At 38.4% G+C, this 13,591-nt stretch overlaps 1 protein-coding gene across 12 annotated transcripts in view; it reads right to left on the reverse strand.

Moving 5' to 3' along the window:
• The window catches only part of KLHL32 (kelch like family member 32), a 121,373-nt gene that overhangs the window by 22,582 nt on the left and 85,200 nt on the right, over window positions 1–13,591 (reverse strand). The gene's annotated exons all lie outside the window — the stretch shown is intronic.

Raw genomic sequence — 13,591 nt, forward strand, 5'->3', positions numbered from 1 at the left:
TACCTTACATTTGTCAGTATGGAAAATGAGGGACTCAGACCTAGATGTCACGGGGCCTTAGAGATAGAAATCTTTTTCTTCTTTTTATTTCGAATTAAGAATGTGCATAAAAATAAGACTGTAATGAGCTGCATGTAGAACAATCAAAATTATGAGGTATTTGCATTTCTTTGCACCTTGAGCCAAACAACTACAAAATTATGCATAGAATTCTCTCAATCCGAACCCAGTAAATATTAATAATCTCTGAATCAGCAATGATACGTCTTTTGCCCCTGAACCCTGAAGAGAGACTTTCCAACTCAAAAACTTGTACTACACTGACTGAGACCATCTTTACAAGGCACTAGGCTGAGGCATACGTGTGTAGTCTGTGAAAATAATGCTGTGCCATCCCCCACCCTCTTTACACAGCGCTGTTTTAAAATTACCTGTTTGTCAGTTTTACAAATGTGTGTGTATGTAAGCAGCCCCCGGTGTGGCGCTGCATTAGCAAGCAGGCAAGCTTTCATTTGCACATTCCGATTTTACAATCAGAATTAAAACATTTACTCTGTTCGGGGTGAGTTGATAAACAGGGATTTTAAATTTTCCTTCCTTTTTTTTTTTTTTTCTTAATGCAAAAAATGAAAGAAAAATGTTCCTCTAGATGTATTATGCCTTTGGGCTCCATTTGAGGGAAGGGAAAAAAGACAGAGAAAGCTACTGTGAAGGTCACAGAGCGAAAGAACTTCCTCAGGGCACAGAATAAATTAAATCCCAAGGAAAAAATAAAATGTGATTTCCAGAGTGTGAGGCACAAACTCAAAATGACAATGATTGACAGCCAAACTATATCCGTGCAATATCGAAGACTGCACGTTCTCATTTACCTCAGTGTAGCCAGCAAGCGCCCATTAAACATCCGTCTGATGCCCAAATTAACCTTCTTGGCAAACTGAAAGAGGCACAAACTATCATAATCAACCTTTCATTATCACAGCAGCCTCTAGTTAAAGGGTCAGAATAATTGTGCCATCAGAGCCCTGATTGTTTTCAATCAACAGACGACTGGAGTGACAGCTCAGTGATGGAGTAGTTTGATGAAACCGCACCAGGCCTAATCAGAGCAGATGAAAGGAAGGCATGATTGGTGCAAATGAACAGTCGTGCCTCTCTTTTTCATTTACAATCTGAAATTACTCTTAAATTTACAGGGTTTTTTCTCCCTTATGAGTACCTCTGAAAGAATGTTTGACTTATTATGAGTTCTGACAGTGCAGAGTTATAAAACACAGGTAGGGTTTTCAGCTGAGGCTTTAAGTGGGTATTCAGCATAATTTTAACAAATTCACTCTTGAAAAGCACAAAATGACTAAAGACTTCCAATGACCTAACCTTTCAGTGCTGTTTGATTAGCAGAACAATTTATCACTGCTCACATTCTTCATGTTAAGAGAAGATTAAAAAAAATGGGCAAGGATCTCTTGCAAATGTTTTCTCTTAGCCAATATATTTATTGCAGTATGCTCCTGTTCACACACACAAGAAAAAAAAAAAAAAAAAAGGAAAAAAAAGAACATTGCATTAATAATCCTTTTCTTCTTACAATGAATAAGGGAATACAAGCAAAAGATTGTTTGGAGATGAAAGCAGAGACCAATTATCAGATGCAACAGACAGCATCAATATTTAGTTTTCCAGTGGCTTGTTCATTCCCACATTCTAAAGGATGGGAAAGGAATCTATCCCACACTTACCTTACCCAATAGCACAGAATCAATGAAAAAAAATAATAATAATTAAAAAACTATGGGGCTGCTCTGGCAAAGTTTGGAAAGAATGGAAGACTCGGGGTTCCTGCATCTTCTCAGCTACACTTCACTTCCACTCCTGGCCTCACCCATCTCCAGCCACATGCTGTCCCATTCTCCCAGTAGCTCTGTCAGGAAGACACTGTAAATCAAAAGAACCTCTTTGTACCTCTGTAGGAAGCAACTATTTCAGGTGATGAATGGTAAATCTTTTGTTCTCTGATCAGATGTGACCTAGTCTGTCAGGCATCACAAAATGCATGCCAGTGTTCAGGTCAGCATACCAAAACAAAAAAGCAGCTCAGAAGCAGGTTAATGTGAACAGGGAAGAGAAGATTGAGAACAGAGAGAGAAGACTGACTCAAACACCAAAGGCTTCTAAGAAATTTTGGTTCTTGTATCATTTCCTCACAGTACAGAATGGAAATTTTAATTCCTTAAAAGCTCAGGGCTGGAAGCAGAACATTTATCTAAATGGAAAGCATACAAGTGCCCTAAAACGAAGAAGTCTGCACATTCTTGCAGACACAGAGGATGCTGCTTTCACTTGTTCTTGTTTCACTTCAATTTATTGAAGTCTACTGGCAATGCAACTAAATTCACAGGGCCAGGTTTTCTAGAAAGAAAAGGAGCTGCAAATTGATTTTAAATATCAAACTAAGTAATCAGCTGGTATTTTCAAGTTATCTCACATCCCACTTCTGTAGGTTGCTTGCATATTCCTCTCAGCCAGCTCTGTCCACTGTCAAGGTACAGTCTGCACATAAAGCTGTGGAATGTGGGTGCTTTTTCTATTTTACAGTGAGGGAATTCTTCCCACCCTCAGATAGCATGGAGGCTCCAAAATCAGCCCAAATAAGATCCATTAGCTCCAAATCCTAGATAAAGGAAGCACGGCAAAAGTTGCCGAGTCTGCAATGGCTTGGTGAGTATTTCCCCCTTCAGTCCTTCCACTCAGCTGACAGCTGAGTTTCACCTTTCTTCCCATTCCAAATATTAAAAGCCCAACCTTTTCCAAGTCTAAAGACACTATTGACAATACATACATAGATTTAATGAACTCCTGGGAATGACCCAGAACAATCCTAACATGTTAATGGAGATGGGAAATAAAAGTTTGGGAAGCTGCCACCACTTTCTTAGATGGAGTGAAGGGAAGACTCAGAAGAAAATGTTTCTTCAAGTACTGGTACAATCTATCATCTTAAAGCATATCAGCTATGATGCATCAACCACCAGTTGCCCAATTTCCTCATAGGTCTGCTAGACAAATACATTGTCCTGCACAGTCCTCAACAGGTACAAGGACAAAAAACCTACAAGACTTTCGCAGACTTCTTAGTCAAACAGCTCCATTAGTAGGAATTTTAACAGCTGTATCTCTGTCTCTTTTTTAAAAAATAAATACTTCCAGAAAAAAAAAAAACTCATGACGAAAGGAGGAATTCTTCATCCCAAAGATGAAGTCTCATGAATGTGAGCTTTCATCCTCCCAAGCACAAGATAATGATGCTAGCCTTCCCAGAAGGGCTATTACTTTATGAAAAACATCGTAAGAGAGGAAGTGGTAGGTTCATTTTACAGGAATTTTATAGAAACACATAGGAAAAAATGTCATTTTTATAGAAGGTTAGGAATTGAAAATATACTTTTCAAAACTGTATTCACTTCTTCCAAACATTTTATTGCTTGCATTTGTTTTACTATTCCTAATTGTTAATGGAAATGAGACTTGACAGAAGCCTACTTAGAAGACATTGACAAACCTCAATAAAAATATTTCAGCTCTTTAAACTTGTGATGAAATAGTTATGATCAAAAATCAGCTTCATAAAAGTCTAACTGGACTACATTAATACATAATATTATATATGGTAATGCATCATATTATATTAAGGCAATAAGTTGCTAAAACAGAAAAACTAAACTTTTCATCTGCTCAAGCATGAAGTAAGGTAGGGACAGAAGGTAAACTCTCAGCTGTTGTAAATTATCACAGCTCATGGAAGTTTGCCATTTTACACCTTCTGGGGAATCTGAACTTCAAAATTATATAGCACTTTCCTTCCAAGTATCTCAAAGCAATTTATAAGCACTAAAACTCAAGTTTCTCTGTGAGAAGTGTACATTTCAACCACTTTCTAGACATGGGAACTAAGAGAGAGAAAAAATAAGTGATGTGACAGAAGACACCAATGGCACAGTTGACACTTAATCAATATCTTTTGTCCCTTCAACCTGCCCACAACTGAGTTTCTTGTCTCCACCATCAAAATCCTGTGGAGATTTTGTGCTTCATGGCACAAAATGAGGCCTGGTGAGATGTGGGTACATGAAGCAGAAGACAAACTAGGTCCCTAAGTATCATCTGACAAAAGTATTTAAGAAATTTTGAAGCTGAAAAGCACATCTCCATAATGACTGCAGAACACTGTAATCTTTCTCAACTTTCTTAGAGCAGCAAAGACAAAACTATCTTACACTGCACTTCCACAGAATTGCATTCGTGTGCAATCAAGCCCTCAAACCACAGAGTAGCTTCCTTTATGGTCATTTGGAGCTTCTATACAAAGACGGATCTAAAAACGTGCTTCTTACACCTAGCTCATTCTTCTGCTGTGATGGAGGGAACAAGCAAGGCCCAATGCAACCCCAATCAATGACACTCCATGCATACAATTGTACGTTTAAAAAAAATATGAGCTAGTGTGGAGCCCCTGTTGCAACAGCCTTCATGGGTACCCCACTGTTGACAACCTGTGTCCTGCAAGAAATATCACAGCTGGAAGCGTACACAAAAAATAAATGAGCTGGGACAGATCACACTGGAAGGGCTCTACTTACTGCTTCAATCAAAGTAACTTTTGCTTTTAACAGGATAATCAGAAAGGAGTATGGAGGGTGACAGTTTAACCAGTGCAAAGCAAAACAATAAAACCCAACCCTAAAACTGGCATCTGGACATAACCTTGCTTCTTCCTTGCACAAAGGTCCAGCCATACGGTGTCTTAGAGAAGAGAAGCCAATCATAAGCATTCCTAAAATACAGTTTAACAGGTTCCTATGCATCCTAGTAGATCTGCCTCTCTGAACTATGTTAAATGGCAAGAAGCTCTGAGGTAACAACTCTGCCATCCATTTTCTAACTTATCACAGAATGCTCCAATTTGGCCCCTCCAATACTTGTCATAATAGTAAAAATCACATTGCTAGTTGTATTTATCTAACATGGGTGGGGATTTTGTTGCTGTTGTTTTGTTTGTTTTAAAGTTGCAATGAACAGAAAGTTCTCTCTTCATAAACAGAGCCTTCTAACTAGGACCCTTAACTATGATTTGATTTTTAATTTAAGGATAAGGTTTTATTTTGCGATGGCATTAGATTAAATAACAATGGCTTCTCTTTTCTCAAACAGGGTACAGAAAGCATGCATGGGGAGTGGAAGAAGAACACCAACCCCTTCCCACCCTACCCCAACTCAGCAGCCATCATTTCAAAATCTAGAATTGTTCACCTTTATTTTTAGTGGAAAAATTCAGGCTGACATCAAACGCACTGAAACTTTACACAGCCACGCTTAGCATTAAAATAAGTTGCTGGTACATAACTGCAACTGGAAAGGACAATCTTTCACCATACGATGCATGCTGTTTTTATTGCTATTCCTCTTTTTATTTTTTCCCTTGAAATATACTTTTAAAGTACAGTGGCTCTCTAAGGATACAGGAATCTACAAGCTTTCATCAGTAAAAATTGTTAGAGAATGAAATAGGTACAAAATAGATAAAATTCTATAAAATATGCAGTACAGCTCTGTGAAAATTAGTCTAAATGGTTCTTGAATGTCAAAAGATTCCTATTCCTTCCTTCCCTATTGTTAGGGTATAATTTTCTATGAGTTTAATAGGCAAATCCAACAAATCACATAAAAATGTATCATTTTCTATAATAATCTTGGCAACAGCTATATAGGATTTATATGTCATTAATATCTTAGGTCACACAAAAATGCACATCAAAGTAAATACTCTTCTTAGTCCGTTTATATATATAGGTATGCTCTCAACATGCCATGTTACTACAAAATCACTGAGGTCAATTTTTTCCAAATGAAATCACCAGGTATTTTGTTTTAACAGTGATATCACCAGCATCTTCACTGAAAGAATAAATTTAATTCTGTTTTGTTCTTCTTTACTATTTTAATGAACTAAGCCCTCTGACAACTACAACATCAGTTTACCCTCGCCTGGGTCTCATAGCCAAGTGCTGTCTGAGTTCCCCCTGCTTCCTCCTATCCACTTTACTCATGCAATCCTCAAACATCAGCCACTGAAGTTCATGTTACAAATGTGTAAACTTGATTCTTCAACTCTGAAACACTGCTGAAACTTGAACGGGACCACTAATATTAACTGTGGGAACATTTAAGCCTTCTCCTGTCAGGAGACAATTTACTTCCGCTTTCTTCAAATTCCACTAAGAATTTGATTTAGCACAACAACAATAAATAAATGTCTATTTTAGTATTTATTTCAGCTAATTTTCCACTTAGGAATTTGTTCCCCCCTGTGTTTTTTTGTTTGTTTGGTTGGTTGGTTTGGTTTGTTTTTTAATACAAAAATAAAAAGCAAGTGCACTAGCAGAAGCTCACTCTGAGAACAGAATAATTTCCCTTTCAATCAAATAACAAATTCTTAACAATAGCAATGTAATTTATTCTGATTTAGATTCATAGAATGGTTTGGGTTGGAAAAGACCTGAAAGCCCATCCAGTTCCAACCCCCAGCCATGGGCAGGGACACCTCCCACCAGACCAGATTGCCCAAAGCCCCATCCAGCCTGGCCTTGAGCACCTCCAGGGATGGGGCATCCACAGCTTCTTGGGGTAACCCATGCCAGTGTCTCACCACCCTCTGAGTGAAGGATTTCTTCCTCATATCTAACCTAAATCTATCCTCTTTTAGCTTAAAAGCCATTTCTTCTTGTCCTATCACTACATTCCCTGATAAAGAGTTCCTCCCCAGCTTTCCTGTAGGCTCCCTTTATGTACAAGAAGTTTAGTCTTTAGTCTTTAATCCCCACATGATGGGCTTCAGATTACTGCTGGATTCATTATTTTTAAGTGATGAGTTTTTTCGAAATCAACTAATTGTCCTAAGAATATAATTTATTTTTTAATGTGACTTAAATACTTGGATGCATTTGCAAACAAAGCTTTAAGATCCTGAATGTATTCCCATGAATCAGGAATGTCAGAGTTTACGTCCTGCAAGATTAAAACAAACATTAATTTATTATTAAAAATCAAATTTTATCTGAAACAAAATGAAACAATTGCAACCACTGAAAGGTGAACCTCATAAAATGTATATGGTTTTAGCCAACCTGGAGCTTTATTTTCTTTCTCTATCTTCTTTGGTTTCAAGGTACAAATATGCTTCTACCAGCTCTCAAAGGAAAACTGAATGAAATGCAGAGCTGGGGATTCTCAAAAGAGCTTCTCATTTTCTATCATTTTCAACAAGCTTAAACCCATCAGAAACAGTATTAAACAGCTTTACTAGGATTTTGAAAGGGAAGAGATTACTGACATTCATATCTGAAGCTAAGATGTTAACTAAGATAGTAGCACTGGACTGTCTCATTTGATCATTTGTATCTGTGAGTTTTAGACTATTTATGCTGTTCTTCACCTTAAAAATGAAAGTAATGGGTATTTCCATCCATGTCTGGCTTTCACAATGCTATGAGCTATGCAACTTTCCACCGTGTAACCATGTATCTGTGTATTATACAGTTTTACAATTATACCTCGGTTAATCTCTAACAGGCCAATGTCACAAAGAGCAGAGCAGTCAACACAAAAGCCACCGTAACAGACTAATTCAAATGCAGAATGCAATATCACAGAAGCTATCTTGCTGTGTGCACACCTTGGTGTCCTCTTTTTGGCTTTCTAAATCAAAACACACATCCATTGTTTAGCTGAAGAAGTGACCTAAATTCAAGAGCTGTGGGCACAGCAGCCCTCCTAAATACTGGTGTGATGCTCTATGCTTTTCTGAAGTTAATCTGGGATAAATAAGGTGAGACAATGTTACTGTAGGACACTGAGGCAAAAGTAATGCCCTCCAGTAATTCCTCTATTGCTCACAGCAGTGGCAGCAAAATAATCAAGTTTTCTGATAGGAACTGACATGCAACAAAAAGAAAAACTAGGAGAACACATAGTTTCTCCTAATATAACCTTATTTTTAATACAGAAAATTCCATTCAAAACCGTCATTGTTGATTATAAAATGAGAGGAGAGGAGAGGAGAGGAGAGGAGAGGAGAGGAGAGGAGAGGAGAGGAGAGGAGAGGAGAGGAGAGGAGAGGAGAGGAGAGGAGAGGAGAGGAGAGGAGAGGAGAGGAGAGGAGAGGAGAGGAGAGGAGAGGAGAGGAGAGGAGAGGAGAGGAGAGGAGAGGAGAGGAGAGGAGAGGAGAGGAGAGGAGAGGAGAGGAGAGGAGAGGAGAGGAGAGGAGAGGAGAGGAGAGGAGAGGAGAGGAGAGGAGAGGAGAGGAGAGGAGAGGAGAGGAGAGGAGAGGAGAGGAGAGGAGAGGAGAGGAGAGGAGAGGAGAGGAGAGGAGAGGAGAGGAGAGGAGAGGAGAGGAATTAGTTTAGCCAATATTCAAGAAATAACATGCAGAAACTTTGAAAAGTTCAGACCAAAGGAATACATGAAGTTCACAAAAAACTTTACGTGAAGTACCAGATTATGAGAATGCTAGATTTAAGCTAAAGAAGACAAGGGGGGGAAGGTGTTTCATATGTTAAGGGGAGAGCACAAACAGAGGCAGTGCTCATTTCCACCATAAGCCAAAATGCCAATACTATTATTAATGATGCAAAAACTATCGTGAAAAACATGTGTGACCTGAGCACACCAGCAGAGCACAGCATGAAATTCAGCTGCCAACATCCACTGCCTCAATCCACTGCAGCAGGTACATATCCTGCCCATTCTCCAGCTCCAGAAGGCACAGATCACCTTGAAGATCCTGTGCTGCAACTGCCAGCACACATCAGGGATATCCTACCAAAAATGCTGCACATACCTATGTCAACAAAAATGAATCCCACCCAAGTAGTCTGGAGGGATGCAAGGAGTATTATCATTACAGTCAGTTCAGGAGAGGTACGTCTTATTTTGATGAGCCTTATGAAAATGAAACCTACATCCTATCACAGGTTCTGTTTTCACACTATTTTTCTTTTATGTTTTATTAACAAAATCTTGCTTGCAGCTAGTCATGGTACACAGCGCGACCATCACAGATCCAGCACAGTGGACACTGTGATTCACGAGAGGCTCTTTGGCACTTTTATGTAGACTGCTCATGAAAAGTGAATTAAAAAAGGGTTGAAAACACAGTAAAATATGCACAAGAAATATGCTAATTTTCCCATGTAGCTTTACCAATTCACCTTGGCCTTGATATGCATCAAACTCCTTTTTTCTCTCCGCTTCTCACGATGAGAGGCTGACAGCCACATTTTAGTGTGGTGGTTTTGTACTTAGGCTAAATACTCACCAGGGACAAGCATTAGACCACCAGACATGATTTTAGTTATTGCCCAAGAGAGCACTTAAGCTTATTTCTTGAACAGCGAAAGGCTAATGCACTGTTTAAACACAACCTTGATTACTGAAATGCTCTCCTTCACTTGCTATTTCGTATCACTTGTTTTGCAGTAAAACGTAAGTCCCCATTTAGCAAGGCACTTAGTCCACGTTTTGTCACATCATACATGTACCATTGAGAAACACAAATTTTGCTCTCTCCATATTAAAAATTGCTTGGCAGAATCAAATGATTGACAGTGCAAAAAAACCCTGAAGTACTGCACTGATGGAATGGCAAGTTTGTGCTGGAACATGGCAACCCACTTCTAGACACTGCTGTTCTGCGTAGGAAACTGTGGGCACTGCTGGAGATGGATGGAAGATGTCAGAGGGCCTGTCTTCAGCAGGGAACTGTTCCATCATAACAGCCTGCTGTAATGTGTGCACAGCAAAATTTCTAGCAGCACTGAACCCTCGTGGATTTTTGCAGGAGAATATACCTGGCCCTCCACAAGTCACACCACAAGATTCAAAATGGAGCTGAAGTGCAAGAAAAGGCAGTTAAAAATTGGGCACTTTACCCTTCTGAAGAAGAGGATAAATAGGTGTGTAGTGAAAAAAATGGATTTATACATTTCTATAAAACAGGCATTTAACAACTCTTATTCATCTATGACACTGTAGTCTTCCTGTCTTTTATTTTTCTACTTATTCAGGCAATAATGCTTCTTTAATATGGAAATCAGAGATTGCTTTTGCACTTCCCATTCATAGTAACAAAAGGAGTAACTAGTACTACGCTTTCCCATGTGGATCATCAACTTCATGAACACAAGTTCACAAGTTGCACACAAGTTAACAGGCCTGGAATGCCTTGGGAGCCTAGCCCTGGAAAAGACCCAGCACAGCTGGGTCATGCTTTCTAGCTGAATAAACTACTTGTGGAGTTTTTTCTGCCCACCCCAAACTCCCTAATTCTAACATCGGAAGCATTGGAGAACACTAAAATTGATCTGTTTTTAAAGTTAACTCTTTAAAAATATATCTCTTTCAACAACTTAGTTAACCAACAGCAGGGGAGGAAGAACCTAATCTATACTTATCTCATGTTAAGACTCTTTGCTTAGAGATCAAGAGATCACCTTGGATCAAGTGCAGTGTTTAATAAAGCATCATCTGACCATTCACAGAATGGTTGAGGTTGGAAGGGACCCCTGGAGATCATCTAGTCTAGCCCCCTGCCAATATCCTGCTGGGAGACTGAATGATCCAGTAGATATTCCTAACTATTAGCTTGATCCTTAAAATATGAGCACATAGGCCTCATGACACTGAAGTTTTTAATCACGAATGTGATAAGACATAACTATATTACAACTAAGTTTAACGTGAGTTCATTATTACTTAATCCCTGGGCTTGCTTTCTACTCGCTCGGCTCCTGCAAGAAGCCCTTTCTTGCTAGATTCCTCTGAGAACCCGTTCTGTTTTACAAGGTTGGTTACCTTGCCAATTATCAAGGGAAAGAATTCATCTGCTTCTTTAAAGTAGAGCCAATGAGCCTTTTTAGCAATGGCCAATTATGAAAAGATTCACTTTTCACTTCATGATAAACAAGATATTTATGTCATCATCATGACAATTTCTTGTGAAAAGAGCATGCACAGATCATGATGAAGAAAAAAAGTACTGAAGAATTTGCTTTTTTCCCCCAGTTTCTTCAAGATTTTCCCATTTTTCTTCCTTTATTTTTAATACTTTTTTTTTTCCATGTCATTGCTTTAAGTTTACTCACACCTAAGTGAGCTGACAAATCACAAACTCAATATCTTATAATCTCACACACTAGTAAAATGCAAAAATCAACATGAAAACAAGCTCTGTGTCACCTAATAATAGTTACTGGCTTAGCCTAGTTAAAAAAAAAAAAAATCAAAATCATTAGATTGTAGCTAACATGTTTCTCCAATTTTCCATCCTACAGAGGCTTTCTGGTGGTTGTCTTTCTGATTATTTGTTTTAAGAAATATGTAATTATATTCATTGTCTATTTTCTCCACTAAGATACCTGCACCAGGCCAAAGAGTTTCGTAAGACTTTAAGAGGTAGAAAGAGGAATGAACTAAGAAGTTTGTCTACTTTAACCTGGTTTGGAAGTCACCTTTTTCCTTCTGACAGAATATACTGTAATTACTACATTATGTTACACTAATCCACATCCTAATAAATTGTCATTAATGTTAGTGTTTAATTTTCTCAAGCCTGGTTTGTTCAAGGTTGTATTTTACAATATTCACTGGAATTGTGCAATTCATAATTGATAGTCTAACAAAAATCCAAAATGTGATGGAGATGAGGTGCAGTCCCTTCAGTTTAAATCACATTCAAGCATCATCACTTTGTGTACTTTGACACATTAAAATAACTACCTTAATCTTTATGTGCATTAGGATTGAATCGCCCAGTGGACATAGGGAATTTAAACTACCGAAAATAAGTGAGCTCTGCAGACAATGGCATCCTGTCCAAGGGTTCATTGAGGGAAGCTTTAATTTGTGCTTAGGGCTTCATGGGAGCCCTACCAGTAGAGGTGCCTTGGGAACATCGTGAACTCATATTGCCATAACATGCATGCATGTGTGTGTGCGGGAGGCCACACTAGTCACAGGTAAGACAGACAAATGAAATGGTAGCATCCCCCATCAGCTTTTCTATTATCTGCCCCACTTTGTGCCAATTTCCTCTAGCTTCCCCAACACCTCTTGCTATGCTGTTCTTCCTTAAGACACGGGATGGGGATTTGTCAAAGTCAATGAGCACTTTATTACAGTGAGAGTGCTCAGTAATGAACAATTCAGCAATTTAATGAGATTCTGTAGATCTGTCTCCAACCTGTCCATCAAGTTTCACTTCTATAAAGCACCCTGACACTAATCCTCTGGCATACCCAATCTTCACCCTGGGCTGAATATTAGATTCTTCCATGGTATATTGCATTACCACTATAACCTTAGCAAAAATGATGAACTTAACTACACTTGAGGCAATATAGCCAGTCTGATTTGATTTTCCTCTATTGGGTTGACTATGAGGGAATTACTTATTTACTAAGATAAAGCAAAAACAGTTTCTTATTGCCTTCTGAATGCCTAAATTGGTAAATATTTATGTATGTCTTTTAATTCATCCTGGGGACCTGGAATATTTATAAAATATATATTTATTCCTGGTTGTACAAACTGAATTAAAAGACACACATGCATTTTGCCTGCAGCAGAAAACCAGTTTAAAAAATTCTTCGTAACAGCATTAGTAACCTTTGGAGAGGCAATTATGATAACACTTAAATGGACAGTGTGGAGTTTGTTGTCACTCAAAAAGCAGCATATTACCTATAAGTATCTCTCCCCAGTATGACCCTGCAACAGAAACATAGGCTTTATCAGATTTGCCTCATGAAGCTAATTGACTGGAGTGCACACAATTAAGAATATTATTTCTGAGTTCTTTCTACGGGACAGGACAATGGCACAGGATTTAAAAAATCACTTTCCAAACTTTATTCCAGTAGCCTGCATGGCACACAGGATCCTGTGTATACTTTTTCATTAGTGAGCTGGCATTAAATAATTCCTACATGGTTTTCTGTAGGAATTTTTCTAGCAAAAGTATCTCCAAGCACATAGGTAGTGAACCTGCAGTGAACCTGTAGAAAAACAACGATAAAAGCAAATTGGCCAATCAGCCATGCCCCATATATGAACTTGTACATCAAAAACTTTTCTGATAAACAGAATATGGGCTAGGACTCCAGAGTATCCTGCCTAAAAACAAAACAAAATGAAACAAAAACCTATCACAGGTAGTGTGCTGCAGGTTCTCTTGTAATGACATCCTCTAGAGAGCAGAGCAAGAAAGAGCCTAGCTTTATATTACTATCTGCAGAAAATACCTTTGTAAAATACTCCATAATCTAGCCTCAAAGTTTTGGGAAATGGTGCATCAGTTATCAGACTGAAGGGTTAAGTTGCACTTGCATACTATCTTTGTGGTTTGAAGAGCTTAACTAGGCATTTTTATTTTTAAGAACACTTTGTTCCTGCATGACATTATTCATCCACAGAAAACGAAGTGCCCTACAAATGAATACATGTTTTACCTTTTGAGAAAACGATGGCATATACACGAAAT

This window comes from Anas acuta, chromosome 3 (genome assembly GCF_963932015.1).
Source record: "Anas acuta chromosome 3, bAnaAcu1.1, whole genome shotgun sequence".
Taxonomy (NCBI): Eukaryota; Metazoa; Chordata; class Aves; order Anseriformes; family Anatidae; genus Anas; species Anas acuta.